This window comes from Amborella trichopoda, chromosome 4, assembly GCF_054954075.1.
Source record: "Amborella trichopoda isolate Santa Cruz 75 chromosome 4, AtrichopodaSantaCruz75HAP2 v2.0, whole genome shotgun sequence".
In the NCBI taxonomy this organism is placed as follows: Eukaryota; Viridiplantae; Streptophyta; class Magnoliopsida; order Amborellales; family Amborellaceae; genus Amborella; species Amborella trichopoda.
The window spans coordinates 13587883-13607729 of NC_142339.1; the positions used below are offsets into that span (position 1 = coordinate 13587883).

The following is a 19847-nucleotide window of genomic DNA, read 5'->3' on the forward strand; positions in this document are numbered from 1 at the left end:
TAGCTTCTCTTTGTTGATTTTTCTTTTCTTCTATTTTCTATATCACATCATTCTAGCTTTTGGTCTCCCTCCAAACTTTTCTTCTCTTCTCTCCATTGTTTCTTCATTATCACCTATTTTTAGTTTTTTGGTTTTTCTCTGAAGATGTCTAAGAAGCCTGAATGTCACTCTAAAAAGCCCTCACTGACTGTGTTTTCATTTCCAGAGAGCTTCGCAGTTCGAAATGGCTATATCCATGAAAAGAGTGTTGAGGTCTTTGCAGCTAAGCCTCATTTGGCAGAAGCCCCTCCTGCTATCCTTATTAACACTCCTTAATTTCTATGCAATTAGAAATCGAGAAAAGAGTGATCTTTAGTTTTGTGGTTAAGAGAGAGAGAGATAGAGAGAGAAAGAGAGGAAAATGAGGAAAATAAGGAGTCTGTATTTGTTAGATGGCATGCAGCTAAAATAAAGTTATTTGTTAGTTGGGTTAGGAGATAGGGAGTGAGTTTTGTAGAAGTGAGTTTTTGTTTGGGGATTTTGAGTGGAATCCTCATGTAAACGTAGACTTTGAAGTTTGAAATATTAAAGGAACGCCATTCTCTTATATATACATATAAATATAGAGTAATGATCTTATAGGACCCTCCCTCATTTATGTATGTCGGACTCCAAAGGATCACCATTAAATTTGGCATGGATATCCAGAAACGTTATCACATGGGTGTGGGACTTGACTATTTAGAGATCCATACCAAATTTAATGGTGATCCTTTGGATCCTACACATATGGGTAAGGGAGGGTCTTATAGGATCATTTTTCATAAATATATAGGGATTTTTTAAGATTAACAACTCTTCAAATTACATAGGTTCAAATTAGAATCCCTTGTAAACCCTATTTATACTTTTATTGCCCCTATATTATTTGAACACCAAAAACCCATAGAAGGGCATTTGTGACTTTTACTTCAAAATTTGAAAAAACTTACATTAATGAGGTAAACTTTGAATTTCAAAATTTAAAGCTCATCACAATCTCTTCTCTCTCACACACCTCTCTATTTTCTCTCTCCTTGTCGTCCCCCATCCTCTCTCTCTCTTAACCTCTCGCCTTGTCCTCCCCTGTCCTCTCTCTCTTGATCAGAAAAAATCCCAGGCAAAAATGGAAGTGTTCTTCTACATAAGGATTTTTTTCTCTTTTTGGTGAGATTTTGGTAGCTTTATTTGCGTAAGATTTTGGAGCTTTCTTTTTTGGTAAACAAGATGAGAGATTTTGGTAACTTTCTGTATTTTTGTTTCTTTTTATTTTTTTTACAGCTCAACACCTTGGTTTTTACCTTGAAAAAACCCTAATTTTCACCTTCACGTGATCCCAGCAATGGATCTCCGATTACCCCAGGTACGAATGCCACACTCAATGCCATTTCTTTTATTTTTGGGATTTTTTTCTAGAATTTACTCTATTGATCTATGTGTTGACTAATTTGTCAGTGTAGGGTTCTTTCTTTATTTTGATTTTTCACTGTGTTTGGGTTTGCTCAGGAATTCTGAAAATGCCACCCATAGAGAGAAGTTTGATTGACCTTCTTTTTTGAAAATATGTTTCAAGATACAATGAGATTTTCATGTTTGAAAATATGCCCCACCCATTTTTCATGTTTTTCGACCATTTTTTCCCTTGATTATGCAATTCTTTTCATAGCAAACGGATTAAATTTTGGATCAAGTGAATGATTTCTTGTTATTTTCAGTATAATAATTATCTGAATACAGGAAAGACCGGAGTAATGATTTTATTTATTTGATGATTATTGTTCTTTTTATAGCTAAAAGATTAGATTCTACTGAGTAATGGCTTTATTTATTTGTTTGATCTATTCTTTGCCTTGCTAGACTTAAAGAATTAGGATCAAGAGTACTCTGTGCATTTTGAATGGGGAACTGTATGGGGCAGTGAGAGCAGGAGGCTCTGGTTTGAAGTGTGGTGATGAATATATTTGGTTTCAAAGCCATAAAGTAGGTACGAGAGCATTTAGCGCATGTATTTTCAAGGCAAAAAATTCTTCTTGATAGAGATAGAGAGAGATGGAACAATGTTGTAATGATATAATTCGAATATGAATCTTATACAAGCAGTGCTAATGGAGATCTCACACTCTCTCTTAAATTTTAAAACAATTAATGTATTTTATTTTGTGCCTACATGAAAAAAGTTTTTCTTATTCAACGGGAAGTTGTGATTTGACCATTTGACTCTCTCTCTCTCTCTCTATATATATATATATATTATTGCTTATGTCTATTCTGAAATTTAAAAAGTAACCAGCTTATGTGATCTTCAATTTTGTTTTTAACCTATTACTAAATTCTCCCGAGAGTTTGTATTGTGTATCTAACGAGAAAGGAAGAGTTTACCTTGTCAAGCCAGCCACATTTTCCTATTGCATTTGTGTCATGCTATGCTTTCATAATATACTAAATTTCTCCCATGCTATGCCTTCATAATATACAGAATTTCGATGCATATTTTGGGCATAATGTTATGCAAGGATAAAAAATTCCTTATGTTTAGGTGCATGAATGCCACATTGTCACAACCCCGCTCCTTGTCGTCCCCATCAAACCCAGAGAGGGTCAGGCCAAGGCATGCCGGAGGACCGTAGGGAGTGGGGCAACGACCACAGGTTGCGAGTGCCACTTTGGTTGGAGTGTGCTCAACACCTTGTAAAGAGAAGGAATTTTCGGTATCAAGCCTGCCACAAAAAGATACAAAAAACGAAACAAAATATACATAACCATAGTTTGTTGGACAAACAAGTCCCAAAATACATATAACAGTCCAAAATAGTACATATGGGCCCAAGGCACAAAAGGCCAAACATCAAGACATATTACCAAATCAAAATGAACTATATGGCCAGACCGCCAACCAAAATATACACTGCAAAATAGAGCTTCAACAGAAGGGGGGTTAGGGACGCCAAACACGATCATCATGACATGTCACTCCAGTTACGGTTGGCTATCACTCTACATTGAGGAAAAATTAACGTAGTGAGCTGTAAACCTTAGTAAATAAGATCTAGGTGCATGCATTCATGCTTACAAATATTCTATCATGTAAAAAGTCAAGGTTTTAAGCAAGTCTTACAAAACATAGAATCATGTGTCAAATTCATATTTAAACATGTGTCATGCATGATTTATTTCATGATGGAGTAATAACTAATCAAATTAATTAGATATGATTGTAATAAGCAGTCAATCAAATCATTTAGGCATGAGCATTATTAACATATCAACACATTTATGCATGAGCATCATAACAGATCAAAGCATTTAAGCATGCATATAATCAGCATAATCAAGATCAAGAGATACCATCTAACTCTTGAAGTAGAAGTCCCACCCATTAGGCCAATCAAATCCTGATGCGTAGAGCATCTACCATCACAACCAGGAGAGAAGCACCACCAGCACGTAAATCTAGTGGTTTAAAAAAAGGATTGGTGACCCGGATCGGGCATCCCAAAAATCGATCCGGATTGGCGAATCGACGATCCGGATCGGGAATCGAGCCGAATCGCTAGGATTAAGACTTAAAAAAATCCAAAAAAATTATTAAAATTTATTATAAATGTTGTTTTTTAGGAATCCAATAAGAAATGGGGGTACTACGTTATTAACTTTCATTGTTTTCATCAATTTATGAATATTGAGATGTTCTTTCCCTATATGAACTTATGTTGACCATTAAATTTACATCACACAAAAGAAATCATAGAATTATCATGGATTAAGTATATAATCATATATGGACTACAATAAAGAGTTGACTAAATTGATGAAAAATTGGCCACTAAAATCTCAAATTGGCGGAAAACACTAATTCGCTCAAAAAACCCAAATTATTACAACCTAACTAACTATAATATTATATACTAACAATATTTTATTATATAAATAATAACAAATCCAAAATATTTTATAATATCATCTAATTTAAAATGTATTATTGACAACCGTAAGAAAAATAGTACACTACATGATTTATAATACAAAAATTAATAAATAAAATAAAAGATTTGGTTATCAATATAGAAATTATTAGAATGCGTACCACTTTTTTTTAATTTTTTAGGTTTCTAGAATAAATTAGTGGAAAAAATTGTTAGTAGAAAGAGAGAGATTTCAAATGGCCTCATTATATGAATCCTATCTTTAAATTAATATTACTAAATTTATGTTAAAGACCATCATGTTATAAAAATAAAAAATATAATTAGACCATTTATTCCTAGGTTGTATCAAGAAATACCTTTTATTTTTTTGACAAGAAATACTTATTGTGTTATTTTTTATGTTTTTTTTTACAAAAAAAATATGATACTTGTTAATTATCTTTTTTCTTTTTTTTGACAAAAGAAGAAGATGTTGTACTACTTTTTTTTTTTTGCTTGTTGTATTACTTCTTTTTTTTTTATAAGAAAAATAAAAAAATAATGTTGCCAAAGTACATTTTATTTTTTTATGCCTTTTGTTTTATTTTTTTGCAAAAAATACTTGTTATATTATCTTGTATTTTTTTTACAAGAAAAATAAAAAAGTGTTGTATTATCTTTATCTTGAAAAACCTTTTATTTTATTTTTTTCTATTTTTTTACAATAGTATTTTCTGCCTTTGTTTATTTTTTTGACAACAAAAATAATTAGGACGCCTGCTAAGGTGTTCGAACTCTAGACGTCGACCGAAAAATCAGAGATGTCAACCAACACCGCCACGTCGCCTAATGTGATTTTATTAGCTTCTACAATAATATATATTCAATCGTCTTGCTTTAATAATTTTTTGTACGAATTATTCCACATCGAAGGATGAGCGTCGCTTTATGCTCTATAAATTCCTGTATAATAGATGTTGCATTGCGCGTGTAGAAAAGCGAGGGGGCAAACATGTGAGGTGAGTTACCATGTGTGGAGGATTTTTAGGTGCCACGTGTTGCTCCCGTGAGGCGGCCACGTGTAAACCCAAAAATTACTAAAATGCACTGGTTTTTTCGGTGAGACTCGCGATTTACTATTGGAAATCGCCCGGTTCTCTCTAGACACGGGCGATTCTCGAGTTTTTTGTGGAACCGGCTCGGTTGTAGACGATTCTCGAGTCGAACGGGCGAGTCCGGCTCGACTCGGCGAGTTTTCAAACCCTGCGTAAATCTATTGCGTAGTGCTTCACACATACACACGGTCGCCAGTGTGCTTTGAGGCTTTTGATAGGCACTGGCCTTGCAAGACACCACTCTCTCATGTGACTTTCTAGCGAGAGGGCATTAGACTACCGAAGGGGTCCCAATGAGTAGTGCCTTATATAAGTTTTGGAGGAACGATTACCCAAACACATATACTTCTAACTCTTATCTTATCATATAGAGTAGGGAAAGATCACAGCTGTCGGCACAAATATCTCATCATATTATAACAGAAACATATCTCCATGCGCATATATCTTATTGAAAGCATGTTACCACACATATCTCATAAAAAACATGTTATCATGCACACATATTATCAGAAGCATGTTACCATACACACATATCTCATCATAAGCATGTCACCATGTACATATCATATAACAGAAGCATGTCTCTATGCGCAAATATCTTATCAAAAGCATGTTACTATGCATACATATCTTATCATAAGCATTTTATCATTCATATATATCTTATCAGTAGCATGTTACCATGCACAGATATCTTATCAGAAGCATATTACCATGCACACATATCTTATCAGAAGCATGTTACAATGCACACATATCTTATCATAAACATGTTATTATGCACACATATCTTCAGAAACATGTTACCATGCACACATATTTTATTAGAAGCATGTTACCATGCACATATATTTTATCAAAAGCATGTCACCATGCACATATATTTTATCAAAAGCATGTCACCATGCATGAATCATATAACAAAAGCATGTCTCCATGCACACGAATCATATTAGAAGCATCTCATATATATAATCATAAGAAACATCAACATATGCAGAGCATGTTATATATATAATAACCAGAAATATCACTGTCATATTATCATGTTTATCAACTCAAGAGACATTATCATGTCAATAACATATAATAAACATCACTATATCATATTATCATGCTTTTCAACTCAAGAGACATTATCATATCAATAGCATGTTATATATCAATGTAATAGACATCACTGTCATATTATTATGCTTATCAAATCAAGAGATATTATCGTGTCAATATCATATATCAATGTGATAGACATCACTAAGTCATATTATCATGCTTATCATTTCAAGAGGGATTATCATATCAATATCATGCTATATATCAATGCAATAGACATCACTATATCTTATTCCTGATTTTTTCATGATGAACACTGTCCACCTTTAAGGACATATCATTAAATTCAACTATCATTTAAACCTGCAACAAATTTCTTGATAATCTAAACTCATAATAAGACAACTTTCATATTGGAAGTAACCTTAGATATTGGACTGAAGTTTGTCAGACTATTTGATTTTCCTGAATGAAATTTTTGTTTTGCGCAGCAAAAAATCCAGGGTGACACTCTACTAGAAAAATGACCATAACTTTCAAACCACAAGAAATATTATTATGAGTCAAAAACTTATTTTAAACTCATATATCTAACATTTCAAAGTAGTTTAGCCTCATTCTCGTAAATTTGGTTAGTCAAAAGTTTCACTCAAAAATATATTAAATCCTTGGATTTTCATTTCACATACCTCACATGCTTTAGCAATTAGTTAATAGCTTTCAAATTACATGAGATATCTATGTGGAAATACATTCAACATCCTATTGGCCCACCAAAATTCATAGTCTAAGGCAATGTTTAAGGTCCCCTAACAATCTCTCAAACATGGACTACAATTCTGGAATCAGAATACACTTTAACAGAATTTTAGTAAGCATGCACCCACACTCACATATACACATACACACTTGAATTTTACATTTGAATTAGATAAAGAAATATGCATTAATATACGCATAAAACAATGGAAACCAAATCTACTTACATTGCTCCAATCGAAATCCCCAATATGAAATATTCTACAAGCTCTACTTTGGTTGTCAAGCTTCAAGTGCATTGGGTTCAAATTTCAACGGTTTAAGCTTATGGGGTTAATGGGCTATGAGAGAAGAAGAAGAACAAATGGGAAAGATGGGCTAGTAAGGGAGTTTAGGGGTGAGGAAAGAGAATTAAACTCAATTTATGAGTGGATGGGGGTATATATAAGCATAGAGGAGTGGAAACATGCATGTGCCACATGACACTCAAGTGATCATGTATGAGGCGAGAGAAGGCATGCATGAGGAACACAATGATGGAGGTGGAAGCATACATGTGACACATGACACTCGTGTGATCATGCATGAAGAGAGAAATCATGCAAGATGAATACAATGATACGGGTGTATGCATGCATGTGCCACATGGTACTCAAGTGATCATGCATGAGGAGAGAGAAGGCATGTATGAGGAACACAATCATGGGGTTGGAAGCATACATGTGCCACATGGAGAGAGAAGGCATGCATGGAGAGAGAGAGTGCACGTGTGCAATCATTGTGTGGGGGGCATGCATGATGTAATAATGTGTATTTGGATGGGTGTGTTTTTATAGGGATTCATGCGTAGGGCATTGGGATCCATATAGAAAAATATTTGGACTACGGATCATGACTTTTTAACAGTAGCTCGGATTTGAGTGTTTTGCATATCGCCGGAAAGCTTGCGATCCCTACAATAACATGGTACCACTCAAAACACCAAACAGGGGTTATTCACCAAATCGGAAAAGAAATCTAAGGGAAGCATTAATAGGAAAGGATTCAAGATGCAAACATGACAAATGACCTGCAAATTCCCGGACCTTACACACATTGAGTGGGGGACACTATGCAACTCAGTAATTTTGTCTATGTGTTATACACTGGCTATGCATAAATTGAGTGGGTGATGTCAGGTTTGGTCGTGCTAACATAGATTAGTGGTAGATTTGATGGGTTTGGCTGCTACATTCTTGGTATCTGTCATATTTCAACACATCAATGTCATATCCACAAAGGGAATATGATATGCCCTTTCTTGATGGAGCTGCCTCGCTACCATGGAAGTGCTTCTTAAGCATAAATGTTATTGGCTGTAACTTAGTAGTAGGTTTCCAAAAAAATGACCATCCGAATTTGCCCATCTTGTATTCACAATTTGTTTATAGAAAAATGTCTATTATTTATCTTGCTAATCATTAAGAAATTTGTCCAATAGTTCGCGATTATCTTCTCCCACTTTTTACCTTACAAAATTTTCAGAAAACTGAGATTGCAAAAACAATAAATTTATCAAAACATAATTGAAAAAATGAGAAGGCTATTATTGACAGGGAACCCACCTTCCCTTGCATGAACTTAATCAGCCGAGATAGCGAAATGCTTAGCCTATACATCCAAAATCCATTTTCTTTGACATATTTGTTACTCTCTTTGCTTCAACATTCTTTTCTTTGTTATTCAGGCAGGTTATTAATTTAAATAACAAAAGAAAAAGAAAAGTGACTTATATTTTTTAATTGCGTTTCTGCCCTGCTGTGACCTTATGATCCTATGAGTTTAAAGAACCTAAGCATTGCTGCCTTGCTGTGCCTACCATACCTCAACATCAAATTGGAAAATGCAAAATCTCTGCCCCAACACATTCACAAGGAGCTGCCCTGTTGTGCCCTTATGATGCTGTGAGTTTAAAGAACCTAAGCATTGCTACCCTGATGTGTCTGCCATACCTCAACATCAAATGGGAAAATGCAATCCCAGCCCCAACACATTCACAAGGAGCTGCCCTGCTGTGCCCTTGTGATGCCGTGAGTTTAAAGAACTTAAGCATTGCTGCCCTGCTGTGCCTGCCATACCTCAATATCAAATTGGAAAATGCAGTCCCAGCCCCAATACATTCACAAGGAACAAAGAATGATTCTTTGCTTGAATCCTATTTAATGAATTAGTAAAATATGGAGCATTTAATGAAGTAAAAATACGTTCATTACATGTGATGCACAACATCAATATTGCATCCACATTTCAACCTTACAATAATCATTATGTACAACTCCAAAATCACATATACAAAGTTGTCACATGTAAATGCTCCAAAATCTCATATGCAAAGTAGCATTTCTAGCCCTAAAATTGTGTCAACATTACACCAAGAATGATGTTCTCTAACATATAATGATTACCTACTAAATTAACTCTTCTTAATGTACTATTCCTATAATCATGGCCAGTTTGGCTACATGAAGAAACCTTACAGTATCTAGGTTTCTTGGCAACTTCAACATGGGGCTTTAACCTTTTTTCAGGAGGCTGCCCTTTTGTACTAGACAAAACAGGGTTTTTTATATAGACACTTTTATAATGAAGTTCATTTTAATACTCTTTAGTTGCTAAACTTGCAATAGATGTTTCATCAACCATAGGAGACCTCATGCATTCTACTTCTTCAACATGTTCCAAAATTCTTGAAAATTTCTCCATAATGAACTTGTAACAATCATCAAATCTTGCACCTTTTGTACCAGTTGTTGATGTTAGTGATTATATAGTTTGGACATACTCAACATATGCAGCTGATGTGCTCAAGCCAACATTTGATATCAATGATGTAGAGTGTCTCCAACCTTTTGGCAGATATCAGTTTGGAATTTGAATAAAATTCTCCCTGAAGAGAACGTGAATAGAAGTGCCTGCATATGATACCTGTCAACTCGAACCCTTTATAACTGCAATTCATAACATTATCTTTAACCATCAAGGAAACTTTTACTCTTTCTCTTTCTTTGAAAAGTGTGTCACTTCATAGGTTCCATCATTCTTTCTAAATGTTAACTATTGAAAGATGAAATAATTTCTTCTTGTATCTTAGAAAATGTACAAGGAGTTAAGACGTGTGCTGCATAGTCTTCGAAAGGGCACATTGTTCAAACATCCACATTGTTGGACTTTTGTTGCATCAAGCGTTGTTGACCCACTACACAACTGTCATCTACCAAAAAAAGACAGAGCCATAAATAAAGAATAACATGCCAATATATTAAAATATCAAGGAAGACAATGAGATCATTATTTCTTATACCTGATCTATCAATTCACTAAGCAGAATTTGTGAACCCAAGAATTGTTTCCCAGATGCATTGGACTCTAAACGTCAGTTGTCTTCATTCTAGCAAAAAATTGGCTTCTCAAGTATGGTAATACGCAAAACTCTTTTAAATTTAACAAGTTGTTAATATGTCTATTTAAATGCAATGCAAACTTATTGACTAATGCATGTCAGCCTTCTTCAAAATCTTCAATGGACTTAAGATTATATAACTTGTAAAAATCAGTGTCAAACTCATTGTATCTTTTACCAAGGAGAAGGAAAAATCAACCGAATAATTTTGATAATAAGTGCCATATACAAAATGTATATTTAATGTTGGGGAGTTCCTTACTGATTGCTTCTTTGAGAGCCAAGTTATTATCAGTTAGGATTGTTTGTTGGCATCTTTCCATTTATTAGACCTACAAATGCCTACAACCATATCATGCTTTATAAACACTAGAAACATATAAGCCTGCTCAAACACACATCATGGGTAACAATATCAAAGAATTCAAAGCTCAAAATTTGTAGATGATCATATACCTTCATTGCCCATGAAAAGGATTGAATTCTTTCGCCTCGTAGTAGAACACACCCAAATAAACAAGTGTCACCATGGTTATTGATACCCTCCCATATGCTGAATGGCATAGGGTAACCATTTGACCGGTAGGTTACATCGAAAACTACCACATCACCGAAAATCTCATATGCACGATAACAAGAACCATGGGACCAAACAATATGTTTTTACCTTCACCAACTGTAAAATGGTACTTAAAATCTTTATCTCTATCTTTCATTTGCTTACATTTTGTTAAGAGAATATGAGCATCAGTGTCGCGGTTCGCATTGTTTATAGCACATACAAAGTTATAGACATCCTTATCTATAAATGGTAATTCCCTTGGTTTAAGACTTATCTCTATTTCAAACAACCGCATCATATCTCTAACACATATACAAACTTTGGAAAATTGTAGAATGCGATGCTTGTAGCATTCTGAAATACTACGATAAGCAGGCAAAAATCCAACTTCTTGGGCTTGAGAACATCATGATTGTGTAAATTATCAAAGGTTACAACGTGTCAATATAAAATATCAGAATCCATGACTTTTGCGATACTCATATGTGCTCCACAATTGCATCTCTTTGATGATCTCTTTCTCCATTATTTGCAGATAATTCTTTGTTTGTTAAATGGCCTGACCTATGGCAAACATAGTATCTTGTAGTAGTTACATTGCCACCAACTTCTTTTCCAATTGTTTGTTGACGACGCACTGAAAACCCCCATGCTTTGGCAAAACTCTTGTAAAATTCATAAGCATTATCATGACTTGAAAATATTTTCCCACTGTATGAAACTAAATCACCAGAAATTGTTTCTCATGAGTTTTCTACAATTGAAGCAAAGTCCTCTGCTAGCATGGTTTCATTTGGAGGAGTTTTCATATGGGATCTACTTATGTACCTGTAAAAAAAGACTCAAGTTTGATTGGGAGTACCTGCAAAAAAAATGACTAAAATAAATAATGTTGATACAGTAGAGATTTTTGGGGCTTGTTCATAAAAATTATAATGGCTAAATAAATCAAAACCACAAAGACATCCACTTGGGTCAAATTGTTCACTTGAAATTGCAAATTGTAGAATTATACATTCTTTTTTTGTTTTGAAAATCAGAACAAGCAAATCATGTCATATATAGCCAACCAAACTATCAATAGAGTTACTAATACATCAGCAACTTGTATGTAATCAATATATCAGTAAATCATATATCAAAAGAGTTAGTAACCATAACAAGTAAATAACACATCAATAATTTTATATATATATATATATATATATATATATATACTAACCAAACTATTAGCCAACTCAAAAGGAAATTGTAGAATCATAAGAGGCCGATCATATATTGTTTTCTAGTACTGATTATCAAGGTAAAGTTCAAAAGCATATTACAGTCATTAAGAATACCCAAAATTGTGCCAAGAACAATGTTGCCCAAAATTGCAGCCAAGAGTAAAGCTGCCAAAAATTGTTGGTTGCCCCTTCAACTATATTGTGCCAAGAATAATGTTGTCCCAAAATTAAAGCCATTACAACCTGAATTTGGGTAAATCATAATTGAAATACCATGCATAAATTTCTCAATGTACCACTAAAAAAAAGAAAAGAAAAAAAGCTAATTTCTAAAACTCATTGAAGCTACAACACTTGCAAAAAGAATAGATCAATGAGATGAGACAAGCTATGGAATAAAAAACTAATCAAAATCGAGTAAAGCATAAATCCATACAAATTGGAACAGATCTTAAGAAATAAGGTATAAATCATATGAGATTAAACTAAAATCATAGCCTAAAAGGTCTAAACCATGAAAATCACATAGAAGGATAAATAAGATGGAACAAGCAAATCGAGAGCAAGCCCACAAGACAACACAACAATAGAACCCCAAAATACTTATGCCAATGCCATGGATGCAAAACCTCAAACCCAAAATTCGAAATAGGATCCAGATGAGACATACCTTGAGCACACCGAGAGAAAATCCTCTTGGGCTTTTAATTCAGAGAAGGAAAAGAGCCGTCTTCTGCTTTAGATAGAGAGAGAGGGGATTGGGTAGGGCGAGGCGTAGAGGGAGAGAGACTTGGAGGAGCGTGAGGTATATATAGAGAGAGAAGAGAGACCATGTGGAGGGAAAGATTCCGAGTTCCCTCCTTTTTTTTGTTTTTGATTTTTAGTTTTTTAAGCAAATGACCATATTGCCCTGACGGATATACTTTGGGTTTTATTAATATAAAGACAAAGGGGGTAAAAATGTGCTTCACAATTTATTTTAACTTGAACATGTTATTTTTTAGGGGTTTTAATTATAGAAAACCTTTTCTAGAGTTAATAATACTTTAAAAAACATAGATTCAAGTTATAATCACTTGTGAAGTACCTTTTTGCATTTACTGCCTTCATATTATTGGATGACCAAAGCCAATATGAAAGGGTAGTTTAGAATTTTAGCTAAAAACTTAAAAATTTAATTACAAAACGAGAGAATTTTGAATTTTGGCCCACCGACTCTATCCCCTCTCTTGCATGCTTCTCCTCTCTCTCTCCCTTTGCCTTTCCCACCCTCTCTCCCTCTAACTCTCATGCCTTTCCCTCTCCCCTATTCTACCTCTCCCCTATTCTATCTCTCCCTCCTAAGAAACGACAAGAAATGCAGGAAACTATCCCATACTCTCTCTCCCACCTTACCATTCTCTCACGCCTTGCCCTCCCTCTCTCTCATGGCCTCTATTAGGGATGTAATGGCAATGATGGAAGACACCCATTTTTTGGTTGAAGATTGAATGAAAGATTGCTTCTTTAAGAACCCATTATTTCATTAAAGTTCAAAGCTACTTTCATGATCTGGATTTTGAATAAAGTATGGATTAATGATTAAGAGAAATATATATATGAAGACACTAAACAATGCTTATGGGCAAAAATGAATAATGTTTTGTCTATAGGCTCATCACCGTTCGAAAAAATCGGGTGGTTTGCCTTTTTTGACTACCACGGACCTGATATATCCGTGGCGGTACTGTCACGGATATACTAGGTTTGTGACAGTAAAAAAATCAGACGGAATACGTTGTCAGTTCAATAAACTGCCATGGACATAGCAAGTCCGTACCAGTGGTGAAACACTATAGCATTTTGCTTATAGGCGTTTTTAAGGCTTATATATATATATATATATATATATATATATATTCACTTTATCTATGCTATCTGTATAATCGAGTCTGTTGCTTTGTTACTTGATCATGTATGTTGTAGCCTACGAGCTACTAAATCGGTTTCGGATATGCACCGAATTATGTTGGCTCTTCCAAGTATTGCCCATTTTGTTTTTTTGGGCAGTCGTTACTATTTTTTTGTTTCTGGAGAAGATTTAAAGTTTTTGTCTGTTGCTCAAGCTTGCTCTATTTCAGCCTTGTGTTTATGAGACTTGTTGATCTGCAGTTGCTTGAACCTGCCGTATTCTGTTGTTCCTATGTGCCTGTTGATAAAGTAATCTAAGCATGTAATTGCTTCAATTGGTCACACTAGGCCCCTGAAGACTTGCTTGTTTCCGTAACTTAGTGTTAAAACTCCACCTGCTCTCTTTGATAGCATCTTGAGTTTGAAGGAAAGTGTGAAAGGAAAATATATATTGTCTACCAGGTTAACATGAGAGGTGTATATTATACTCAATATATATCGCAAGAGTAGGTACAATATTTTGTATTTTATGGTAAGTTTGAGTATAATATAGATGTCTGTGATATATTTCTATTCTTATTATATGTTTTGTCTATATAAGCCAAGGTTGTACATTTATATTGATTCATAAACACTGAGTCTCTCAAGAAGATCTATGAAAAGTTGAAAATTTTGAAAATTGACGGTCCAAATATGTGTTATAAGATACACTATTTTGAAAACTTAAAATCCATTTTTTTTCTCATGTCCATGCGTATTGATGTTGAGATGATAAATTTGATTATATTTGGGCATCAAACCAACCTATTTTAATGAAGTTTTTGAGGTAAGCTTTAATTCCATTGTTTAGAGCCTCGGCTCTATATATACTTTTCCCTTTTTATATTGAACGGTTCTATGATCCCCTCGTAACAATCAATTTTTTATGGGGTTTTTTTACCTAATTTTTAAGGACGCAATGTTAGAGAGAGGAAGAAACGTGTATAAGTGTGAGTTTGTATGAGGTGTCAAACCTTTAAAATGTACTTGAAGACTACGTCGAAAATGCAACTTTTGTGACACAAGGCCTTTAAATGAAATCTGCCCCTAAATATGAAATTTCAAATTCGAGAAATGGTGGTGATAAAATAAATCTATACGTATTAAAAAAATCTTGAAAATGGACAGTCTAAATAAGATGTTAAAAGATGAACTATTTTAATACTAAAAATACTGATTTTTTTATATTTATAAATCTCTCCAACATAAAAACAACTTTCTCTGATATACTTTTTAGGTGCACCTTACTCGTACAATACAAAGTTAACACCTTGTATAAACCAACACAAACGTCTCTTGTCTCTAATCTCATATGTAAAATAAAGTTTAAGGAGCAGTGCGTTGTACAAAACTTTAGACATACTCATTTAATATAACAAAAAATATGTCAAAATAATTTACAATAAATAAAAATTAATTATATTAATATTAAGAAAAAAATTGACTAATGGCTTTTATTTTATTTTTATAACATGGACTAGTAATTCCGAAAGTATATAACATGTAAACAATATCAAAAAATTTATAATAGAAGATATTGCTAATATTATTGTAGAGCTCAAATGTACACATCTACATATTTCATATCCAATTATTGAAGACAAATGAAACCAGACCTTAAGAATTTAAAATTATTTTTTATTTGTTATTTTTTTAGTACATACGACACTTTTAGAAATTACTGCACATAAAATTTTTAGAAGTTTATTATAAATATTTTTTTAGAAGCATAATAATTCATTAAAAATAGAACATGATTTAGGTAACCAAAAAAGAAACTACAGTTTTTCATGTCCTACTTTTTATTAAATATTTCAATATAAGAAATTTGGTATTTGGTCATAAACTACTTTCAAGGAATAAAAATTTCCATTGGTTATGTTTATCTATATTAAAAATCCTAGAATCAAGCATGTTTGACATAAATAATGAAATTCAAAAGTATTTCAAATACAAAATTCTAAACTATGAATTTTTTTAAACTTGAACATATTTGTAGCAAAGATGGCAAGAAAATTCAAAATTTGGGTGACTAAAATAAAATATTATTATCTTTGCTACATATATAGCAAAAGAAATGAAATGTCGCACATGGATAGTATAGACTATCGATATTTTGTAATTTTAAAATCTTAAAAAGCAAAAATAGTCATATATGCAATTTTAGGCCATAAAAAATCATAAGAAAAAATTTAAAATAAGCGTCTAGTGTATTTAAAAATTGGAAGTTAAAAACACATTTGCTTTCTAAATTGGTGCTTTGATTTTTGCAGTATATATACTATAATGTAGTTTAAAATTTTGAAAATTCTGAATAATAAAATAAGGATATTTCAATATTAAGTTATTTGTAATTAATTTTATAAAAACATGAGAAATATTTAAAATATATCAAATCCAGCACATTTGTGCTAAACATGCACAATTTCAATATACCCCGGTCTGACATATTTTATACTGAACCGGCATAATTTTTTTTTTTTGAATGTTGCTGGTCCAACATAATTATAATGTCATAAGCTGATTTTTTGTGCCAAACTAGCACGACACAGTTTTTGATCCAGGCCAAATGTTAGGCATTATATTTTAGAAATGTGGGCAAAATAGGGGGCATTTTGGTTAAAAAACATTTATTTTTACTTGAGGTGGGTAAATAAAAAATAAAAATACTAATGTGGTTAATGGTGTAGTACGGCAAGCAATATTCGAAAGTACAAATGGGGGGTATATGTAAGTTTTTCTATTTCTTTTGGAGTGGGGGCAGAGAATACATGAGGATAGAGCACAAATTTGTGAAAATTTATGTTTGGCAACTTGGTATAAATTAATGGGAAATTATCAGATATATCCCTCATGGTTGTTTGTATTTCAAACTTATCTTTATTTTTTGTTTAATACATATATATTCATTTTTAGCTTTTTTTTTTTTTTTTATTCACTTTTCCAGACGCCTTTTAAATTTGCCCTGCCGCATTTTAAATTTCCAAGAACCCTTTGAGCCGGTGACTATCACGGACGTAGCAACTCTGTGACTGTTTATAGGCTTTCTGGACTAAGAAGCCTGATGCGCTACGGCTCTATTAGAGCCATGGCAACCGTCTCTCTCTCTTCTCTTCTCTTTCTCTCTCTAATGGTTCGTGTGATCGTTTTATGAAGGATGACTGTCGAGAATAAGGGAGCGGGGCAAACTATTGTTATCGAGGTGAAGTTAGATTCACATAGCAAAGAATTGCTCACATGGTGATGAATGGAGATAAAAGTATTTATAATAAAAATAAAAGAATGAGTGAGAGATTATACTTTCTCCCATGGTCTGCAAGGAAATCTACCCCCAACGAGATAATATAACATATATCATAGCGGGAATCCACCCCACAAACGATATTTTCACAAGACTAAAGTTTACTCAATTTCAATCTCTGTTCATTCTTTGATCCTTTACAATGAAATGACATTTTCCTTTAAATAGACTTTGAGAAGAAAAAAAAACAATCAAACAAAAACACTCTTTATCTCATGTACAATCTCTCTCTAGATCTCTCTCCCTATTTTCTCTTTCATGGAAATATCATCTCTATTAAAAGTTACGCATTATATTTGTCAATCTTTATCTTCCCCATATCTAACTTCTTTATCTTTTTCCTGTTTACATACCCATTAAATCTGTTACTAAATCTAATTAAATCTTTTAAGCAACTTTAAAATAATATAAGCTTAAAAAAAACTAACTCACACTAAGATTTACCTTTCTTGAAAATCACACTTCCATTTTCTAAAAATCTGTATCATTCTCCTGGCTTGGAAGAAGCTCAACTTCGAGCTTGATTCAAAGCGGATCCCCTTTATCACTATGTAATATTATTTCTTGAACTTGATATTTTTCTGTAACTCTAGCCACTTCCTTAGCCAAGTGTATCTCCATCCTCTTTTTGGTCCTTCATATGCATGGTGCCCTGGCTCGTTGCATCGATAACCGTAAACTTTGCAATATTTCTTTTCTCTTCATTAAATTTTGGTGAGTGTAAAACTTCCTTCTGGGTTGCTTATTGTTGCTCCATTGATATTTAGTTTCAACTCTCGTAAAGCAACTTGAAAAACTTCACTTTAAGTTCATGGTCGATAGAAAAACTAATGGTTAGTTGAAGGCCATTTATGTATCGAGCAACATTTTGTCATTCTGTCTTTTAGAGGTTGGTTTGAGCAACTACTCGATAAAACTCACTGATATAATATTCCTCTTTTTTCTCATTATGTTGAAGATTTTGAAGTTCTTGAAATAAAATTTGCTCATGATCCGTAGGAAGAAAATTTTCTTTTAATTTTTTTTTCATCTTTTGCCAATCTGTAATTTTTTCATTTCCACTACAAAGTTGGGATTGTTGAACTTGCTTCCACCAGGCAATAGCATACCCTCACAACTTGGTTGCATAAAGTTTAACTTTACGTTCATCTGGCAATTCACTTCATTCAAAATAATTTTCAACTGCACTTAACCAATCAATAAAAACTTCAATGTAGACTTTACCATGAAATTTTGGGAGATCGATTTTAATACTGAAATCTCATAGTTGCTCTATAAGATGCAAATCTCATATGCAAATTTCTTCTTGATATTCTGGATCAGCAGCCCGGGTTGGTCGGGAAGCTTGATTTGTCTCTAAAGTTAGATTTGGCGCCTCTTCTTGATGAATGATGTCCTCCAAACTCGCAACCTCAAATTCGTTTCACTTATTTCTCGTCGAATACCCTCCAAGGTTGTATTCAATCTCTCATGGATTTGTTGACCCATATAATCCATGAATTGCGTTAATATATTCTCGAAAGTAAGAGCAGGTTTCGACGACATCGTAACTATTGGATCTCTGCATCTTACTTGCTCTAATACCAATTGATGTAGGGAGAAAAAAGTACTTATAATAAAAATAAAACAATAGGTGATAGGTTATACACTCTCTCAGGGTCTGCAAGGGAGTCCAACCCCAAGGAGAGAATATACCCTCTCTCAGAGTTCACGAGGGAATCCACCTCAAAGATGATATTTTCATAAAACCAAATTTTACTCACTTTTAATATCTAATCATTCTTTGGTCCTTTACAATGAATGGACATCTCCCTTTAAATAGACTTTGAGAAAAAAATAAACAAACAATAAAAAAAAAATCTCTATCTCACGTACCATCTCTCTCCCTATTTTCCTTCTCACAAAAATATCTCTCTAGACCTCTCTCCTTATTTTCTCTCTCATGAAAATATCATGAGAAAATATCTCCATATCCCATATTTTTAGGTTTTATTTCTCAATAGATCCAAATTTTAAAACATATCTTGGGGCGTAGATATCCTATAGATTATATCTAATCCCCTAGACTAAATTTACCCACTTTGATCTTACTTTTTTAGCCCAAACAAATCTTAAAACGACAAGCTATTTGTAAACTTCATCCTCTCTCTTCACGTGATTCTCCCAAAGCTTCTTTCTCTCTTTCTCTCTGTACTTCTCCCAACTCTTGTGTGTCTCTCTCTCCCCACAACAATACTTTGTTGCTGGGAATTTTGGGAGAGAGTATAGTGAGATACTCCTCTAGAGAGAGAAAGCCCTTCTCCTCTTGGACATTTGTATGAGGAGATACTCCTTTATAGAGAGAGATTTCTATCCAATTGGGCATTTTGAGTGAGAAAAATCTGGTCCAAAAGGTCTTAAAGAGAAAGAGAGGGAGCTCTAACATGTTGGGTATTTGCAGATATTTGTGTATTTGTGTTTCTAGAGAGAGATGATGATCCTCAAGAGAGCAGCTGATGCCATGGAGGACAAGCAAAGTGTCACGTGCAAGGTTGGCA

The 19847-nt window shown here is 33.5% G+C and overlaps 2 long non-coding RNA genes across 7 annotated transcripts; one reads left to right on the plus strand and one right to left on the minus strand.

The window, feature by feature from the left end:
• Nucleotides 1-992: 992 nt before the first annotated feature.
• Nucleotides 993-2209, plus strand: LOC110008055 (uncharacterized). The gene is made up of 3 exons (XR_002282519.2): nucleotides 993-1185; nucleotides 1300-1381; nucleotides 1876-2209. It is a non-coding gene; the product is annotated as an uncharacterized LOC110008055 (long non-coding RNA).
• Nucleotides 1299-12932, minus strand: LOC110007950 (uncharacterized). Of its 6 annotated transcripts, XR_016054186.1 has the most exons (4): nucleotides 12751-12916; nucleotides 10749-11716; nucleotides 10194-10280; nucleotides 9083-10103 (listed from the first exon to the last, which is right to left on the minus strand). It is a non-coding gene; the product is annotated as an uncharacterized LOC110007950 (long non-coding RNA). The 6 variants fall into 6 exon arrangements; XR_016054188.1 differs by adding an exon at nucleotides 1299-3012 and having other exon boundaries at nucleotides 9739-11716; nucleotides 12751-12923; XR_016054189.1 differs by lacking the exons at nucleotides 9083-10103; nucleotides 10194-10280 and adding an exon at nucleotides 1299-3012 and having other exon boundaries at nucleotides 12751-12915.
• Between the last annotated feature and the right edge of the window lie 6915 nt (nucleotides 12933-19847).